Source organism: Canis lupus, chromosome X (assembly GCF_011100685.1).
Source record: "Canis lupus familiaris isolate Mischka breed German Shepherd chromosome X, alternate assembly UU_Cfam_GSD_1.0, whole genome shotgun sequence".
In the NCBI taxonomy this organism is placed as follows: domain Eukaryota; kingdom Metazoa; phylum Chordata; class Mammalia; order Carnivora; family Canidae; genus Canis; species Canis lupus.
In genome coordinates, this window is record NC_049260.1 from 91952946 (window position 1) to 91972226 (window position 19281).

The following is a 19281-nucleotide window of genomic DNA, read 5'->3' on the forward strand; positions in this document are numbered from 1 at the left end:
CCCATCATCATCAGGGAAATCGTCACCCATCAGGGAAATGTAAATCAAAACCTCACATCTGTCAAAATGACTAAAATAAAAAACACAAGAAACAAGTGTTGGCAAGGATATGGAGAAAAAAGAAACCCTCTTGCACTGTTGGTGGGATTGCAAATGGGTGCAGCTGCTGTGGAAAACAGTATGGAGGTTCCTCAAAAAATTAAAAATAGAATTACCATATAATCCAGTTAATTACACTACTGGGTATTTACTCAAAGAATACAAAAACATGAATTCAAAAAGATACATGCACCTCTATGTTTATTGCAGCATTATTTACAATAGCCAAATTATGGAAGCAGCCCGTGTCCATCAAAAGATGAATGGATAATGAAAATGTGGTACAGGGGGCCCTGGGTGGTTCAGTCAGTTAAGTGTCTGACTTTTGATTTTGGTTCAGATCATGATCTCAGGGTTGTGAGATTGAGCCCCACATTGGGCTCTGCACTCAGCAGGGAGTCTGCTGGAGACTCCTTTTCTCTCTACCTCCCTCTGCCCTGCCTCCACTTGTGCTCTCTCTCTCTTTCTGAAATAAATCTTTTTTAAAAAATATTCTCTCTTCTTCTACCCCTCCCTTCCCTGCTTGCTTGCTCTCTCTCTCTCCCTCCCTCCTTTCCTCCCTCCCTCTCTTAAAAAAGGATGTGGTACATATATACAATGGAATATTATTCAGCCGTAAAAAAGAATGAAATCTTTCCATTTGCAACAACATAGATGGAGCTAGAGAGTATAATGCTAAGTGAAATAAGTCAGAGAAAGACAAATACTGTAGATCTCACTCATATGTGGAATTTAAGAAACAAAACAAATGAACAAAGGAAAAAAGAGACAAGCCAAAAAACCCTAAAGAACAGACTCTTTTTTTTTTTTTTTAACTTTTATTTATTTATGATAGTCACAGAGAGAGAGAGAGAGGCAGAGACACAGGCAGAGGGAGAAGCAGGCTCCATGCACTGGGAGCCCGACGTGGGATTCGATCCCGGGTCTCCAGGATCGTGCCCCGGGCCAAAGGCAGGCGCCAAACTGCTGCGCCACCCAGGGATCCCAAGAACAGACTCTTAACTATAGAAAACAAACTTACCAGAGATGAGGTGGGGGGGATGGTTGAAATAAATGAAAGGGATTAAGAGTACACTTGTTGAAATGAGCACTGAGTAATCTATGGAACTGTGGAATCACTATATTGTACATCTGAAACTAATATAATACTATGTGTGAACTATACTGGAATTAAGTTTTTTAAAAAAGAAAGGCACAAAGGAAGAATGCATAAGAATAGAATTCACACAGGATGCCTCAGAAACACCTCTACACTGGGCCTCTCTTTTGTTATCCAGCTGCCCACTGGATATCTCTGGATATTTGCCCACTGGATGTCCCATGGGTACTTCAAATTCCACTTGTCCAATCCTGAACCCACTTTCTCTCCTTAAGCCACAATCTCCTAAACTTCCCCCTCCCACTCAATTTTCTAAGGCAAGAACTGGGAAGTCATCGTCAGCTCTACCTTCTCCTTCCACCTTCCACTGTCAACTAATCCACAAACCATGTAGATGTGAACTCCTGAAGAGCTCTCCAATCCACCTGTAGCTCACCCTCTCCATTGCTGTGCCCAATTCACCAACTCTCCTTAGCCCTGAGAAATAGTCTTCTCAATAGAGCCTTTGCTATGATTCAACTCAATCCATCCCCACTATCTACAAAACCACCAGAGGGAACATTCTGAAATTCAAATCTGCCCAAGTCAATTCCTGCTTTCAAAGCATCTCTCTTCTCTCCAGGGCCCTCAGGGTAAAGTGTAATAATTTGATAGGACACAAGCAATGACCCCAGCTAAATGGTACCCATCATTCCCTCTTCCCCTGGAGGCCTCAGCGGACAGACTGCCCTACTCCATTATTGGCATGCCATACTATTTTACACTTCTATTCCACCTCTACTCAGAAAGTACTCTTCTCTTCCTCCCCCAACCTGGTGAGTCAAACCTACCTATTCTCCGAGGCCTTCCCTGTCTCCTCCCCACAACTACAGCCTTTCTTTTGCACACTTAATGTTTCATCTAAGGCCTCGAACACACCTGTCACATTAAGATTGTCTTGAACACACCCGTCACATTGAGATTGTCTCCTCAAACTGAGGCCTCTCCGAGTCAGGGACAATATCTCATTCATCTTTGTATCTTTAGCATTCAACACAGACCTAGCCCAAAGTAGGCATTCAATAAAGGTTCGTGTAATGAATTCATGGCTTCACTAAGTCTCTATTCGCAATAACAATAGGTCAGTGCCTAATGAGGGTTCCCGGACTTTGGCAGGGACAGGATCTAAGAAGTTTCAGGAGACTTGAGCTCAGGCCTTGGCTGGTATTCAGTGTGACTCCTTATCTTCAGTTCAACTTCTCCATTCCACACCCCAGATAAGAAGCTCAAAGAGAACTAGAGAAGCAGCACATGGCCTTGAGCCTTGGCCATAGAATTCTTCCACTGTCTTCAAATCCTTCCCCCATTCCTGGAAGCCTAGTTTGGAGCTTATGTGTAAAAAAGGGGGGGAAAAAAAGAGCATTCTCAACCCAGCCCAGCAAGGGATTTCTCTAACTCTGAACTCCTGGAAGGTTATTTGTCTTCACATGTCCAGTCTCCATCATAGACAAGCTTATTGGCTTAGTTTAGTTGGATTCCCAGGAAATCTCAAAGTGTTACAGCAAGAAGAGCCCTTGGAGAGCATCTGGTCTATCTCATGGGTGTCAAGGACCCTGGGGCTGGGAGGGAGAAATGACTTGCCATAGATTACAAGTCTCCTGGGGAGTGTGATCAAATAGACTCCTGGACCCCTGGGTCCTTGACCCACGAAACCAGAACAAGGGTCTGGAGGGTATCAGTTGAGGAGACCAAGCTGCCCTATGCTACATCTGTGCTGTGTTGCCTCTATTGGCTCACCAGAGGCTATTGGATGGCAGAGGCTTTCTCCTTAGCTTTCTGTGTCTACCCTAGCATCCAAGACAGTTGTGCCCTATCAAGTTTTCTTCAATTATTAGCCTCGGGGCTGCTTCCCCCATGAGAAAACTCAAATGAACAAAGAAACCCAACCTGTGGTTAGTCTATTGGAGGGCAACCAGGAAGAGGCAGCTTTGGCAGCACTCCTCAAATGCTGCTTTCTGACTGATTTTCCCAGTGCTGAGAACATCCCTGACCAAAATCGTTTCAGGCTAGAAGACTATTTTCCTAGAAAAATAAAGATGCAATTACTTGAACCCCCTTGAACATTCTTCTTAACTCTTTTTTTTTTGGGAGAAAAATGAACATTCTAACACACACACACACTCTCACACTCGAATGCACGCAAATGTATGATTACCTCGACATTTACTGGAGTCACAATCTTATACTCTGTTGGTGTATATCCCCAGCCTAGGCAGTGATCCCAGATAGTCAGGAAGCATACCATACAAAGGCCCATGGCAGTCACAGGCTGAGCTCATGAAGGCAAGAAGGTGGCCTCTGACCCTTTGGTAACTCTTCCAGCAAAGAGGATGACAAAATATTCTTTCTGCTTGAGCCTCAGTTTCCCAGAAATTCCCAATTAGCCCCTTCCCCCAAGATTCTGACCAGTCAGGGTTTCCCTCTGCTAAGAAGGCCAGAGATACCTCAGGTCTTGCTCCCACTGGCTCCACTGACCCTGCAGCCAGAGACCTCTGGGAAGAAAAGTGGCCTACATCCTTGTCAATCCTCAGAGAACAGACACAAGACCAGCCTCAGCCAGGTCTCAACATTCCTTCCATGGCTGAAAGGCCACTGCCCTGTCCCTGGATCTTTGAGCACAGTTGGACAGGGAGGAGCATGGGCTAGAAGAAGGTAGAAGAATTAAGAGTTTTCCCTCACTCATTTTGCTGATCATCCATTTGCAGTGACCTAGATAGCAAGTGCCCTCTGGAACCTGTGACTACTCATTTGCATCCACAGCTCGTCCTGTCACCCTTCTGGGGGTGGAAGTGACCAGGTAAGCTCCACTGAGCAGGAGGCCCTGAGGTGAGACAATTAGCTGAAGTCCACCCAAAAAAGTATGAGCTGTCTCCTGGGAGACCAGAAGGTCTACATCAGGAAGTGGGGTGGGGGTAGGCCATGTTTGATTAATTTCCAAGGGCTAGTGCAGAGCCAGCAACAAGTGGTAAGACCTGAAAAGTCCAGTACCAGGTAGACACTAGGATGGAGGCAGAATCCAAAAACAAGAGTGGCAACAAGGTGAGAACATCCAATTACCTTGAGAAGGGCTGGGGTATGTATTGAGGCATAGCCATAGGCCTCAGGGTTCATGGGCAGATCGTCCTAGGTTAAAGCCAGGGAGACCCAGATAGATGCTACAGTTTTCTGGTGGGGCCTAGACAGGGCCTTGTCCTAAGGAGATTTGAAGTCTAGCAGGGCCTGAACCTCATATGAAGAAATCCAGACCTAGCCCTGGTGCCTCCCGGCTCTGGGGCCCCAAAGACCACCACAGTTTTGTAGCTAGAAAAAGTTAGTGGGTTACAGTGAGCCCTGGGGTGTGTGAGAGGATGCTAGTGTCACTGCTCCCTGCTCCCCTGAGAGCTGGACATAAGCTTCGAGTTATCTTCTTACAAGTGAGGTTTGTCCACATTTTCTTATGGAGTCTTCACTGCGGCTGAGGAAACATACTTGCCAAATCAGGCTGGCTTTGCTATCAAGAGTTTCTAGATGGAGGCACCGTGTTCCTAACAGCCAAGATAACAAAACCACCAGTGCCCAGAAGGCACCTAGGAAAAGAAACATTCCAGTTTCACCCTGGCCCATGCAGCCTAATAGGACCTGAGCCCATCAATGTTCGCATCATTCTTGTCAGTGGGAGTTAGCTCAGAAGACCCATGAATCCGATAAACTTTCTGATACTTTTTAAGTCTCTTCAATTGTGTAAGAAAGACAATAAACCCTTATAATCCTGAGGGAGATAAAGAGAGCCCTCCCAAGGTCTCTTTTACAAGGACTACCATCCAACTGAGTATTATTCTTCATGCAGGGCACTATGCATGTGCTTCACATATATTATCTGCCCTAATTCTTCCAACAACCCTAGGGCAGAGGTATTATACATAAGCAGGCCCGCTTCATAGAGAGGTTAAATGACTCGTGCACGGCCACACAGCTAATATGAAGCAGAGCCATGCTTCAGATCCAGGGCTGTGGAACTCGGAGACCCATGCTCTTAGCCACTGTGCCTGCATTTCTCAAAGCAGAAGCTTATCCTCAGGAGCAGATTTCTAGGCCTCACCTCAGCTGCATCGACTCAGCATCCTGAAGGGTGGGCCCAGCAATCCCAATGCTTAACTGCAAGCACACCGGATGTGTGGTGGGAGCAGGTGGGCAGTGTTCTGATGCCCAGACCCTGGTTGACACTCTGCTGCCTCCTGAGTTTGGCACAGGGTGCAGTCCAGAATGCTAAAGGCTTCATGTCAGGCCGGATGCTACCCAGCAATCTTCCCTGCCCATCTGCCTAGCCCTGGTGCCTCTCGGCACTGGGAGGGTACTGATCCAGTACTGGTCATCGAAAACCAGGGCTTTTTCAGCCGGGCCCTTTACCTAAACCACAGGTTCAAGGTCTGTATGGAATCATATACCCTTCTAAGAATTTGTTGAAAACTCTGGATTTTCCTCTTCTTTCCCCCAAGAAACATACGCACAGAGGCCTGCACTCCCTTGCTGGCCTGCTCACAAAATGCTCACACACACAAACACACACCCCTTTGCATATTTTCAGGGAATACATAGTTCATCTCAAGCTCCTGTATGAATTGCTTGTCCACTCAGCCCAAGAACCTCACATCACGAAAGTTCTGACCTAGAAATCTGGACACAGGCAAGGCCCTATGGTTGTTTTTTCTACCCCCCTCTGTTAGAGATACACACTGGAGTATGACAGGCACAATGATATGTTGTCTGTGATTTGTTATAAAATACTCACAGTTGGGCAATCCGGGTGACCCAGCGGTTTAAGCGCCACCTTCAGCCCAGGGCCTGATCCTGGAGATCCGGGATCAAGTCCCACATCAGGCTCCCTCTGCCTGTGTCTCTGCTTCTCTCTCTCTCTCTCTCTCTCTCTCATTCTGTGTGTGTGTCTCATGAATAAATAAATAAATAAAATCTTTTTAAAAAATAAAATAAGATACTCCCAGTTATGTGGAGGTGAGGAGTACAGGGAGCAGCAGGACAGATACAAGATGGACCATGAGTTGTTCATTGTTGAAGCTGAGAGATGGGTATGTGGGAACTCATTCTACTGTTCTCTCTACTTTTGTATATGTTTTTAAATGTCCATAATAAAAAGCTATAGACAATTAGGTTGAATTACCTGTTATGTGGATTGTGTCTCAATAAAGCTGGGTTTTTTAAAAGATTTTTTTTATTTGAGAGAGAGAAATGAATGGGGGGAGGAGCAGAGGAAGAGGGAAAAGCATACTCCTTACTGAGCAGGGAGCCCCACTTGGGACTCGATCCCAGGACCCTGAGATCATGACCTGAGCCAAAGGTAGACACTTTTAACTGACTGAGCCACCCAGGCACCCCTAAAGTTATTCTTTTTTTTTTAATATATTAACTTCCTGTTCTGGACCTGTATGAATCTGCCAATGGACACACTAAAGGCCAAGAGAGAATCATTTACTTCAAGGGACTGCTGTTCCTTAAAGTCACAGCAACTGTTAATCAGAACCTCTTGGTCTCACTAAGATGGCAGGAACCACTTCCAGCAGGCCTCACTGGAGGGTTGAGAAGACTAGTTGCCATATATGAAGGACCACAAGCAAGAGGCCTAATCGACTCTAATAATAGGCATTACTCTGCTGAAAATGAGCCCAATAATGATAATTATCATTTACCATCCATTTTCAGAGCACTTCACTGAGAGTAACCAGTACCCTCTCTCAAGAGGCCAAAAAATGTAGCAGGCATCCCAGCAACAAGCCTCCTTCCCTGCTGTGTAAAGTTTGGGATAAGAAAGAAGTTTCCAGAATCGATTTTAAGAGGAACAGTTCTTAAAGCCAGCAACTGGTGATGAGTTTTATTGACAAGACACACATAGAATAAACACTGACAGGTGTTCTAGAGAGGAGGCTATGGGGGTGGGGGGTCAGGAGTGACATCAGTGCTTATAGGCAGACATCTGCAGAGCCCCTTCATCCTCCTTCATGGGGTGAAGCCTAAAGAGGCCTTCTCTCATGCACCCCCAAAATAGTGTCTCTCCCACTCGGGAAGCGACCGATCCCACAGCAATCTGCAGAGCTGTCCTAACCACCCCTTCCCTTTTGACAGCATGTGTGTCCCTGCCTCTGGAGCTCCTTTGTAAAATAGAGATGACAGTGGTCCCTACCTCAGAGGGTGGACGTGAGTCTTAACAGATTATCCAGGTAAAGCCCTCAGAACAGGGCCTGGGCACAAGAGGGAGCCCTTGGCAAATGTTGGTAATTCTCATTAATGGTGTTGTTTTGGGATGGCTGCAACACCAGTGGAGACATTCTTTGGATACAGCAGAGTCCCTCTGAAATGCATTTTTCTTAAATTCCATCCAGAAGGCCCCAGGCTGGAGGGGAAATAACCCAGAGGACCTGCTCTCTCCAAACTTCACCCTGGCCAGCCGTTCGCTTGCCAACACTACAAGTCTGGCGACCTGAACTCTGATGGGTGCCATGGGACAGCCACTCACACCCAAGTGGCAATTGTTCCCTCACTTGAATTCTCCAGCTGGTAAGTCCTGACACAAGCCACAAATGAAGCGATGGCCCCCTCTCCTGAAACCTACTCCTTCTCTATTCTCTTGCTTCAGTCAGTTTTGTTTTTAATAACTTTGATTATTTCTTTAAACCCTTTTTCCTATTCAGAAGGGCATTAAGGCATTTTTTAACCAACTGACCCTCTGAAGATGCTCCCACTACAGTACAGCTGTTCTTCCACACTGGAAGGGAAGCCCTGTGATCTGCTCTTAGACACATACACCTGCTTCTTTTTTTTTAAGATTTTATTTGTTCATGAGAGACTCAGAGAAAGAGGCAGAGACATAGGCAGAGGGAGAAGCAGGCTCCCTGTGGAGAATACAATGCAGGACTTGATCCGAGGACCCCGGGATCATGCCCTGAGCCAAAGGCAGACCCTCAACCACTGAGTCACTCCGGCATCTCAACAAGGGTGACATTTTAACAAACAAGACCATAAGAAACCTCCACAACTCTTAGGAAATAAGCACCATGGAGCATTTGATTTTCCCTGAATAGAATCTTGAGTGTCTCTTGGATGAATTTTTTAAAGATTATATTTATTTATTTGAGAGAGAGAGGGAGAGCACAAGTGCACATACACATGAGTTGGGGAAGGACAGAGGAGGGGGACAAGCAGACTCCTTGTGCTCAGCAAGCCCGACGCAGGGCTCGATCCCCCTACCCTGAGATCATGACCTGAGCCAAAATCAAGAGTCACATGCCCAACTGACTGAGCCACCCAGGCACCCTGCTCTTGGATGAATTTTTAAAAATCAAACAAACCTTTCTTTAGTGGATGTAACAAAAGCCATAAGGAGAGAGGAACCAGCCAGCTCAAGGTCAGTCTAGCTACATGACAAAAGGGCTCCCACTGCCATTGGTCACAGCCACATTCCTCTAGGACCCTGAGGATCACATCTGCAAAGAGCCACAGGCTTTGGGGGCCTGGTAAGCACAGGTCAACAGATGACAAATTGTGTGTGGTCCAGAGCCCAAAGAGCCTGTTAACATCTCTCCAACAATAGCCGTTCTGGGTGACACTGGCCTCATTGTTCTCCTGGTGGCCTTGTTCTGCCCAGGACCCAGGGTTTTAGGGACAGGCTCTGGCTGTCGTTGATGTAAGGCTTGCTTGTGAAAAGCCACAAATGGGAAATGGTGGCATATGCACTCCCGGCCATACTGACATACGGCACTATGGCAGGGGCACTCAGCACCTCTACCATCTGATGGCTGCAGGAGCAAAGCAGTGAGCCCAAGGAGCCACGCTCTGCCACCAACTTACTGCCCACCATGTATACCAATGCCTACGGATCCTCTTTTATATCCCTGCCTCTCTACCCCAACCAGATGCCAGATGCCAAAGAGATAGTTACACCGTGGAGCAGAACCAGGAACCCACATGTTAGCAAAGCAGCTTGTTCCTCTGGGCAATCTGGATCCAGCTATAAATGTGGGGGGTCACAAGGGAGGGCACAAACATGGCCAAGAAAGGCAGCAAAGTCTACTCTTCCTCCGGCCCACGAGATCTGTTGCTTCACGTGTCACTGCAATGAATTTCAAAACAACTATTCTAGATTGGCTTTACTCGGACTCCCCAATCTCTATGGCTAACTGCAGTCCATGCAATGAGATCACACCGGTTTTTGTTATGAGTGTGATTCCGGAGTGGATTGCAATGGCATAAGTGTGCTATAATTAGCTCTGAAACTGAGATGTAAAAATATTTCAATTGCTAGACCCAAACCTCAATGAATGGAAACCATCTTGGCCAGCAACTTCAAATAGCCAGCAAAATTGTCCTGGCTTGCCCCCACCCCTTAGAGGAAAATAAGCCAAATCACAAGAGAGTGGGGAATATTTTAAAGTGGGGAATGTTTGCAGCACATTGGCATTCAGCCCAGTCTCCTCCCTCTCTACCTCTGGTCCTTGGCCATGATCGTTGAACTTTAGTGGCATCAGAATCACTTGTTTAACAAGTGAAGGTCACTCAACTGGATAGTTGGCTAATATTCAGGGAACACCTGTTATGAACCCCTAGAGATCCAACAGTGGACAACACAGAGGCCCTGTCCATGGGAAGCTGATAATCTTTTTTATTTTAAAGATTTTATTTATTTATTTGACAGAAAGAGAGAGAGAGAGAGAGAGAGAACGAGCAAGGGGAGCGGTGGGCAGAAGGAGAGGAAGAAGTAGACTCCCTGCTGAGCAGAGAGCCCGATGTGGGGCTCCATCCCAGGATCCCGAGATCATGACCTGAGCTGAAGGCAGACACTGAACTATCTGAGCCACCCAGGCACCCAAAAAAGCTGTATTTTTAACAAAAGCCCCCCTAGGTGATTCTGAGCTGTAGATCCAACTGAGAACCCCCAGACTACACTGTCATTCAGAAGCCTGACCCCAGGGCCTGCAATGTCACCCCACTCAGCAGGCCTGTGCAAAGCATTGTTCACTGAGATGGAAAGGATTCCCTAAAATAATTCCGCTGGAAAGTTCTTTGGGAGAAGGGCCTCTGGCCATTCCATAGCCATGGTGCCTAGAACTGGGCCTGGTACACAGTGATATTTGGTGAATGAAATGAATGAGTAGCAGCTGGCACCCAGAGCTTGAGGTCCGCAAGTCCCTTTCAGTGAGCAAGAATTTTTCTTAAACAAAAATGTCATAAACACAGAGTTAAAAAGCTGCTTCCTCCTGCCCGATAGTTACTGAGGAATGCTTTGTGAGAAACTCCCACTTTCTGAGTGGCCACGTCCAGTGTAATGTCTGCCTCTGGAGGTAGAGGCTCAGTCTCACCAGGGGCCCCTGGGGGCTCAGAGAAAGAAGGATTGGTTGAAGGTGCTGCGTTCACACTTGGAATCCACTGCAGGCCAGGGCCACAGCCACTGGGTTCCCTAGAAGGCCCATGTGTGAATCCCTTGGTGCCAGGTGCCACCTAGAGGCTGCCGGGAGTATGACCGACTCTCTCAAGAACCCCGGCCGAGGCTGCTGTGGGGGCCTCCCCAAGCCTTCTGAAGCCTCAGCATGATCCAGTTGGGAACATCAGGTTGAGGCCATGCATGAGGGCCTCCTACCTGCCCCTCTGTGCATCCCTCTCAGCACCTCTTACCTCAGGCAGCCGGGACCATTGGGGTGACTTAAGCTGGACTCATGACGGCCCCTGGCCCAGGGGCAGGCCCATCATACCTAGGCAAGGTTGTGAATTCATATCCCATATATCTTCCCCTCCCTCCTGCCTCCTTTCCCAAACAAAACCTTTCTGTGGAGACTTCCCACTTCTAAGAATATGGAGTAGATGTACTCCCCCCACCACCGTCGCCTGCCCCCTGTAAAAGACCCCATAAAGAAGACCAGGAGACAAGCTCGTAGCTAGGAGAACATATTTACAAACCACATATGCAACATGGGACAAGTATCTAGACTATATAAAGAACACTCAAACCCAACTGCAGAAAAACAAACAATCCAATTAAGAAACAGCCAAATAACATGAACAGATGGTTCAGCCAAGAGGGCATCCAGATAGATGGTCTAGAAGTACTAAAAACATGTTCAATATCACTAGCCATGGGGGAAATGAAAATTAAAACCACAACACGATACCTATGAGACAGGTTAAAACAAACAGCAAAATGGGGCACCTGGCTGGCTCCGCCCATAGAGCATGCAACTCTTGATCTTGGGGTCGTGAGTTCGAGCCCCAGGCTGGGGGTAGAGGTAGAGTTTACTTTTTAAAAAAATAGTGGGGATCCCCAGGTGGCTCAGCAGCTGAGCACCTGCCTTCAGCCCAGGGCGTGATCCTGGAGTCCCGGGATCGAGTCCCACATCGGGGTCCCTGCATGGAGCCTGCTTCTCTCTCTGCCTGTGTCTCTGCCAATCTCTCTCTTTCTCTGTGTGTGTCTCTCATGGATAAATAGATAAATAATCTTTTAAAAATAAGTAAAATAAAATAAATAGCAACAACACCAAATACTGGTGAGGATTTAGAGAAATTGAATCTTTCATGTTGCCAGTGGGGTTGTAAAAGGGCACTGGCACTCTGAAAAGCAGTTTGGCAGCTTCTTAAAAAGGCAAACATGTGGGGTGCCTAGGTGGCTCAGTCGGTTAAGCGCTGGACTCTTGATTTCAGCTCAGGTGATGATGTCGGGGTAACAGGAGAGAGCCCCACGTCGGGCTGCACACTGGGCATGGAGCCGGCTTGGGATTCTCTCTCTCCCTCTGCCTCTGCCCTTCCCCCCTCACACATGCATGCATACTCTCTCTCTCTCTCTCTCTCTGAAAAAAAAAAAAAAGGTAAACCTGCAACTACCATGTGATCCACCAATTATACTCTTGGGCACACATCCCAGAGTAATGAAAGCTTATGTCCACACAAACACCTGCACACAAATGTTCGTAGCAGCTTTGTTCATAATAGCCCAAAGCCTGAATGGGCCCAGATGTCCTCTTGCAGGTTAAGCAAACAGTGTGATGCACCCACAGCATGGAAAACCACTCAGCAACAAAAAGGAATCAAGACTTGACACATTTAACAGCCTGGATGAACTTCCAGACTGTTGAGTGAAAAAAGCCAAAGGTTACGTACTCTGATTTCATTCAGATAACCTTCTCGAAATGACAAAATTAGAAAAATGGAGAACAGGTTAGGGCTTCTCAGAGTGGAGGAGGGGGCAAGGTGGGAGGACAGGGAGTACGGCTGTAAAAGGGCAACAGGAAAGATTCGTGCAGCGATGGAAATGTTCTGGACCTTGACTGCACTAATGCCCACACCCTGGTTGTGATAGTGGGTGTCTTGCAAGACACCACCATTGGGAAAACCCGGATAAAGGGTTCATGAGCTCTCTCTGTACTGTTTCTTACAACTGCATAGGAACCTAGGGCAAAATAAGAAGGTTCATTCCCAAGGAAAAGCCCTGGGGCACCTGGGTGGCTCAATTGGTTGGGCACCTGCCTTCAGCTTGGGTCATGATCCTGGGGTCCTGGGATCAAGCCCCACATCAGGCTCCCTGCTCAGTGGGGAGCCTGTTTCTCCTTCTCCCTCTGCTGCTCCCCCTGCTCATGCTCTTTCTCTCACTAATAAATTCTTGTTTAAAAATTCTCCAAAGATCACTTTTAAAAAAGAAAAAGACTTTTCTGTTCATCTTGGGCCCTGCTACAGTAATCCATGCAGAGGTGCTAGCGGGTAGTAAAGGCACTGATGTCACCCCCACTTCCTACCTACCTCAGCAGGGATTTCCTGTGATCACAAGAGGGCGATTTTTTTTTTTTTTTTTTTTTTTTGCAAGAGGGCGACTTTTTGTGGAAGAAATTGCCTTGAATTTAAAATCAGGATCCCGGGCAGCCCCAGTGGCGCAGCGGTTTAGCGCTGCCTGCAGCCCAAGGTGTGATCCTGGAAACCTGGGATCGAGTCCCACATCAGGCTCCTTGCATGGAGCCTGCTTCTCCCTCTGCCTGTGTCTCTGCCTCTCTCTCTCTCTCTCTGTGTTTCTCATGAATAAATAAATAAATAATTCTTTAAAAAAAATAAAATAAAATCAGGATCCCAGGTGCCCAGTTGGCTCAGTTGGTTAAGCGGCTGCCTTCAGCTCAGGTGGTAATACCAGGGTCCTGGGATCAAGTTCCACATCGGGTTTTTTGCTCATTGGGGAGCCTGCTTCTCCCTCTCCCTCTGCTGCTCCCCCTGCTTGTGTTCTCTCTCTCTCTCTCTGTCAAATAAATAAATAAAGTCATTTAAAAATAAATAAAAATAAAATCAGGTTTCCTTGAGGCCTGGTCTTTAATAGGCTTTGTGACCTCAGAAAAATTACTTGGCCTCTGGGAGATTCCATCTCATCCCTGTGAACACATCCTAATGATTGAATGAAAAAGTGAAAACACTTAGTAAATCCTAAAGAAGTACACCAAAGAAGGTCTTTTTTTCCTTGTCTTCCTCCTTCCCTGTCCTTATGACTTCCAGTTAGAGGAAGAGAGTAGGTCTAGAGGAGTTTTACCTCTTCCTGTACTCCCAGGGAGGTGCTTGCGAGGTGCTTGTGAATGCTGATAATTGCAGAATGTTTAAAGCCAGGAGTTGGCTCTAATGGGGAGAAGGAAGGTTCAGCCCCACAGCAGAACACAGGCCTTGGCTGTGTCTTTGGCTAAGACTTTGAAGAGCCCTTGGTAGCATCCCATGTCAACAGCTCCCTGCCCTGGAAATAGTTTCACTCAGAGACATCGTGGGACGGAGAGGCAGGGCCCATGGCACAGCCCAGCTGCCAGTTTGGGGGACCAGAGGGGACTGGAGAGAAGAAAACCTTCTCACTTGGACCAAGAGCTTTCCTATTGATTACCACTTTTACTCCTCAGCACGCTCGTGAGGCAGGCAGAATGAGAAGCATTCCCCAGTTCTCTGTTTGCAAACCCTGACGGGAGGACAGGGCCAAGGCCTGCCCAGGGCTCCCTCGGCGAATGAGTCAGTGGCACAGCTGGGGCCAGACTCCCGAGCCAGAGATTTTCCACAGCAGGGATGGTGTCCAAATGGAAAAACTAAGACCAAGAAAATGCAGCTCTTCCCTGGCCCAACCTGGAGCCTCTCCTGAGGGAATTCAGCCAGGCCTCACGCGGCCTTTCCACCCAGCTTCCTTTCTGAGGGAGCTGCTCTCGCAGCAGGCCTGGCAGGGTGCTGTCCTGGGAGCCGACTCCCCTCCCTGAGGCCTCTGAGCTTTCAGTGACCTATTTAAAGACGGAGAAAGCAGTCTGGGTTTTGAGTCTCTCCGGGTGCCCCTCACAGGTGGCTCCCAGGGCTGTCCGAGGCACCTCTTCCTGCTTATCCCCAGTGGGGACAGTGGAGGGCACGGTAGAGAGGGCACTTTTCTTCTTACCTCTCCCCGAAAGCCCAGAGTATCCTTGGAAACTCACTCAGAGACTGGAGAGAACCAGTCAGGGCCTTCCTGGAAGGCAGGCTGAGGAGGGGGTAGCAGTCCCACACACACACCCCCTCCCCAGTCTGGATGCCTACCCCAAGGGCCCCTTCTCCCCACGGCCACCCCCATGTCTCTGAGAAGACAGACATGTGAACACTGTCAAGCTGCTCTGGACTCCGGTGAGTACTGGAAGCCATTTGCTTGGATCCATTCGCCCATAAGCAGGTTGCCAACTTGGAAAGGATAAAGTGCTGGGGGGCAGGGGGGCAGCAGGGAAGGTTTGAATGTGGGAGTCGGAGGAAGTGGGGTTGCAGTGAGGACTTTGGAGCGAGCCCTGGCACGCCTGGGTGGTTCAGTCGGTGGTGAAGCGGCTGCCTTGGGCTCAGGACATCATCCCGGGGTCCTGGGATCAAGACCTGAGTCTAGCTCCCTGCTTCTCCCTCTGCCTCCTGCTCATTCTCCCTCTCAAATAAGTAAACTCTTAAAAAAAAAAAAAAAAGCCCTTACTGAACACTCTTTCTGTGTCTGGCCCCATGCTGGGTTCCCCTGGGGTGGGGGGGGCACTGCTCCCACTCTCAGGTTGCTCAGTCTGGGACAAGGGGCCAGAGCTCCCAGGGAAGACACGAGGCAGGCAGCATGAGAACAAGCACATACGCTCGGGCCAGCCAGTCTTGGCTTCCAGGCAATTCGCAGGACCTTTGGCGGCTTGCCCAACCATTCACTTGTTCGTTCATTGGCTCATTAACTGTTCCTTCACTTCATAAATATTTATGAAGCGCCCATCCTGTGCTGGGCACTAGAAGTACAGGGGTGGACAGGGCAGGCTCTGTGCCTTCTGGAGCTGACAGCCTAAGAGGGGGAGATGGGGGGCAGGGGGCTCCGTTAGATAGGGTAGTTAGAGGAGGCCTCTCAGGACCACGAGGCCACACCCTACTTCTTAAAGATCCACAGATGCTTGCTAGTGAGCTCTGCCAAACCTGAAATCGAAGTGTCCTGTAGAAACTGCCAACATTTTGTAGACATATAAGACTTAAAAATGGGTCCCTAGCACCTCATAAAAACCTTCTCCCTTTGCAGGGCCTCTCACTCCTAGAGGAAGGTTTGAAGAGGGAGGAAAGAAGCGGGTGAGGTTGCAGTGGGGCCCCTTGAACGGAGCCCTCTTGGCACTCAGTAATCCCTTCCTCCTAAGAGCTCGAAAAGTCCCTCCCTGTCTTTTAAAGTCACAGTAACTTATGACCAGTCGGTGCTCCTTCTCTTCATTCGTGTACTCAGCAGGAATCCATTGCACAGCCGCCAAGAGCTGACACTTCTCCGGCAGCCGGAGACCCAAGGGTCAACTAGACAGCCCCGGGCGCTTACAGGCTGATCAGTGGAAGCACTGGGGATGAATTGATTTCATGCATAACTAATTAAATCCAAGGATGCTAAATACTTTGAAAAAGACTAAGAGGAAGTCCCTCATTCAAGGCAGGGGTCAGGGAAGGCTTTCCCGAGGAGGTGAAACCCCAAGGATGAGCGGAGGAAGTGGGGTCTTGCAGAGGATGCCACACAAGGGGGCCCAGAGGCCACGTGGCATGGTGCTTTCAACAAACACAAAGCAGGCCAGGGCTTGGGGCTGAGCAAAGTCAGGAAGGAGAGGCTCAGTATGAATTTAGGGGGCGGCTGGGTGTCTCAGTCGGTTAAGTGTCTGCCTTGGGCTCAGGTCATGATCCGGGGTCTTGGGATACAGCCCTGCATCTGGCTCCCTGCCCAAAGGGGAGTCTTCCTCTCTCTCCCTCTGCCCACCATCCCTGATTGTGCTCTCTCACCCTCTCAAATAAATAAATAAATAAATTTTAAATACATGACTTCTGGGAGATAGGCAAGGAGGGGCCAAATGGGCAGGGCCTCAGGCCCCCCCAGAAGCATTCAGGTGGCAGCCTAAGAACTCTGAGGAGCCACTGAAGGCCTTCCAGCAGGGGATAGAATCAGGTTTGCATTGGCTTTGGGGGCCAGCCAAGAGTGGACATGGGGAGATAGTTGAAAAGCTACTTGCAGTCATTCAGGTGGGAGATGAAGACGGAAGCCTCTATCTGTGCGCAGTGGAGGAAGATAGAGGCTGGTAGAAGAGTCTGGATACATGTAGGAAGTGGAATTAACAGCACATTTTGGTGAATGGGGTGCGAAGCTTCAGGGAAGGGAGGATTTGTTCCCACTGTCCAGAGTGATGGATGAGAACACATAAGAGAAAATCCCCAGAACCTAGGGCGTGAGAGAGTTATCAAACAGGAAACCAAAGCACTACCCATAAATGAGAAAACAGATCAAACTATGAATATACCCAATGACTTGGGTGGCTACCAAGGGCGTTCTGCTGTGGGGGAAAAGCCGACCCCTAAAGGCTACCTACTATATGACTCCATTTATCTAACATCCTCCAAGTGACAGAATTATAGAGAATGGAAAACAAGCTAGTAGTTTCCTGAGGTAAGAGGGATGAAGGATGGGGTGTGACTATATAGAGTAGCTTGGGGGAGAATTTTGTGGTGACACAGTAGTTCTGTATCTTGGTTGTGGTGGTGGTTACACACTTGGTAAAATGACATAGAGCTACATACATCGTACCAGGGCCAAATTTCTGGGTTTGATATTATATTATAGTAATATAAGATTTAACCACTGAGGCAGACCATGAAAAGAATACATGAGAACTTTCTATCTTCACAACTTTCTGTGACTCTATATTTATTTCAAATTTTTTTTAATTTTTTGGGGAAAAAAGACACAAAACATGGTGTGTGGCATGTAGAAAGCATTTAATGAAATGTAGCTACTATTAAAACCAGATGTTCCCGCCTTTTGTTCCCCCCCACCCCTGCCCATCCCGTTTTCAAGGAACCTCTAGCTCAGGCCTGGGGGAAATAATAAAGCCTGTGGATATGGTGACATTCTGAGTTGGGAGATGGGGGACTTAAGCTGTGTTGAATAAGAGGAGACAGAAGGACAGAGCAGATAATGGAATCCATAAGGGCTTTTTTAAAAATAAAAATACAAAATAGGTGAATTATAAATTGAGATTACAGAAGAGGTCCTCTTAAAGGCCTTTGAAAGACCAGCCTGAATTTATGAATTTGTTTATATGTCATTAACTCTTTTTTTAAAGATTTTTTTTATTTATTCATTCGTGAGAGACAGAGAGGCAGAGACATAGGCAGAAGGAAAAGCAGGCTTCCTGTGGGGAGCCCAATGCAGGGGAGGGGGGCCTAGATCCTAGGACCCCAGGGTCACACCCTGAGCTGAAGGCAGATACTCAACCACTGAGCCACCCAGGCCTCCCTAGGTCATTAACTCTTTAATGAAATTCTGAGGAGTGAAGGTCAGGGAAATCTTAGCAGGGGATCTTGGAAGCCATATTGGAAGCATGTCATTGGCAATGACCTTTCCTACTAGGACCATGTTACTTCTTTAAGAATGCTCCCTGACCAAAACTCACTTTTGTGTGTGTGTGTGTGTGTGTGTGTGTAGAGTAGGCTAGGACTCGGGGACACTGAGGTGACTCTTTCCCATTCAGATCTTTCCCATCTACTGGTTGGTCCTTACTTCTCCCCTTAGGGTTTCATTCCTTCAGCTTAAGACCAGACCAGACTCCCTGTTACAACCTTAATTGTAGCTAAGAGTAGATTTTGATGAGGGGAGATGAGTCCAGCTCTCGGCTGAGGGAAAAAGGTAACAGAGGATGTGGATAAGGGAGAGAAGTCTTCCTTCCATGGCCTTTGTGGACAACTCATCCTCACCCCCACTCAGCTAAGCACAGCAGAGCAAGCAAGCTGCTGCTGCTGCTGCTGATGATGATGATAATGGTGACAACAATGGGAGCTACCATGTTTTGAGTACCTACTATGTGCTGGGGACTATGCATACATTTTCTCTCATTTTCACAACAAATCTCAAGAAAGGGTGCTATTTTTAGCACCTCTTTGAAGGTGTAGAAACAGCCTCAGAGAGGCCAAGAAACTTGGTATAACCAGGTTAGGAACCCAGGTCTTGGGACACCTGGGTGGCCCAGTGGTTGAGCATCTGCCTTTGGCTCAGGTTGTGATCCCGGGGTCCTGAGACTGAGTCCCACATCAGGCTCCCCACAGGAAGCCTGCTTCTCCCTCTGCCTATATCTCTGCCTCTCTCTATGTGTCTCTCATGAATAAATAAAATCTTTTTTTTTTTTTTGATAAAAAAAGGAACCCAGGTCTTGTCTGGACCAAAAGGACTGTCTTGAAAGAGACTAATGCAATTACAGACTCATCCAATGGAGGGGTCAGGGAAGGCTTTCTAGAGGAATTGTCCAAAGGACTGTTCTCCAGACACTCTCCATCTTCGAGAGTCAAATAGCACACACTCACCCATAGCTCTTGGGCTCCCAGTTCCCTGGTGACAGTCTGTAAGATGGAGGTCAGCTAATGAGCCAAGGGATGATGGGGACCCGTATTTGGTCACAAGTTTGGTTTGATACCTCTTGCTCCATCAACCTGGGTATCCCCCAGCCTTCAGTAAACCTAAGAAGACTAAAATCTGACTGGTATCATTTTAGGGTGCCTGTCCCTCCCTTCATTTGCTAAGCCAG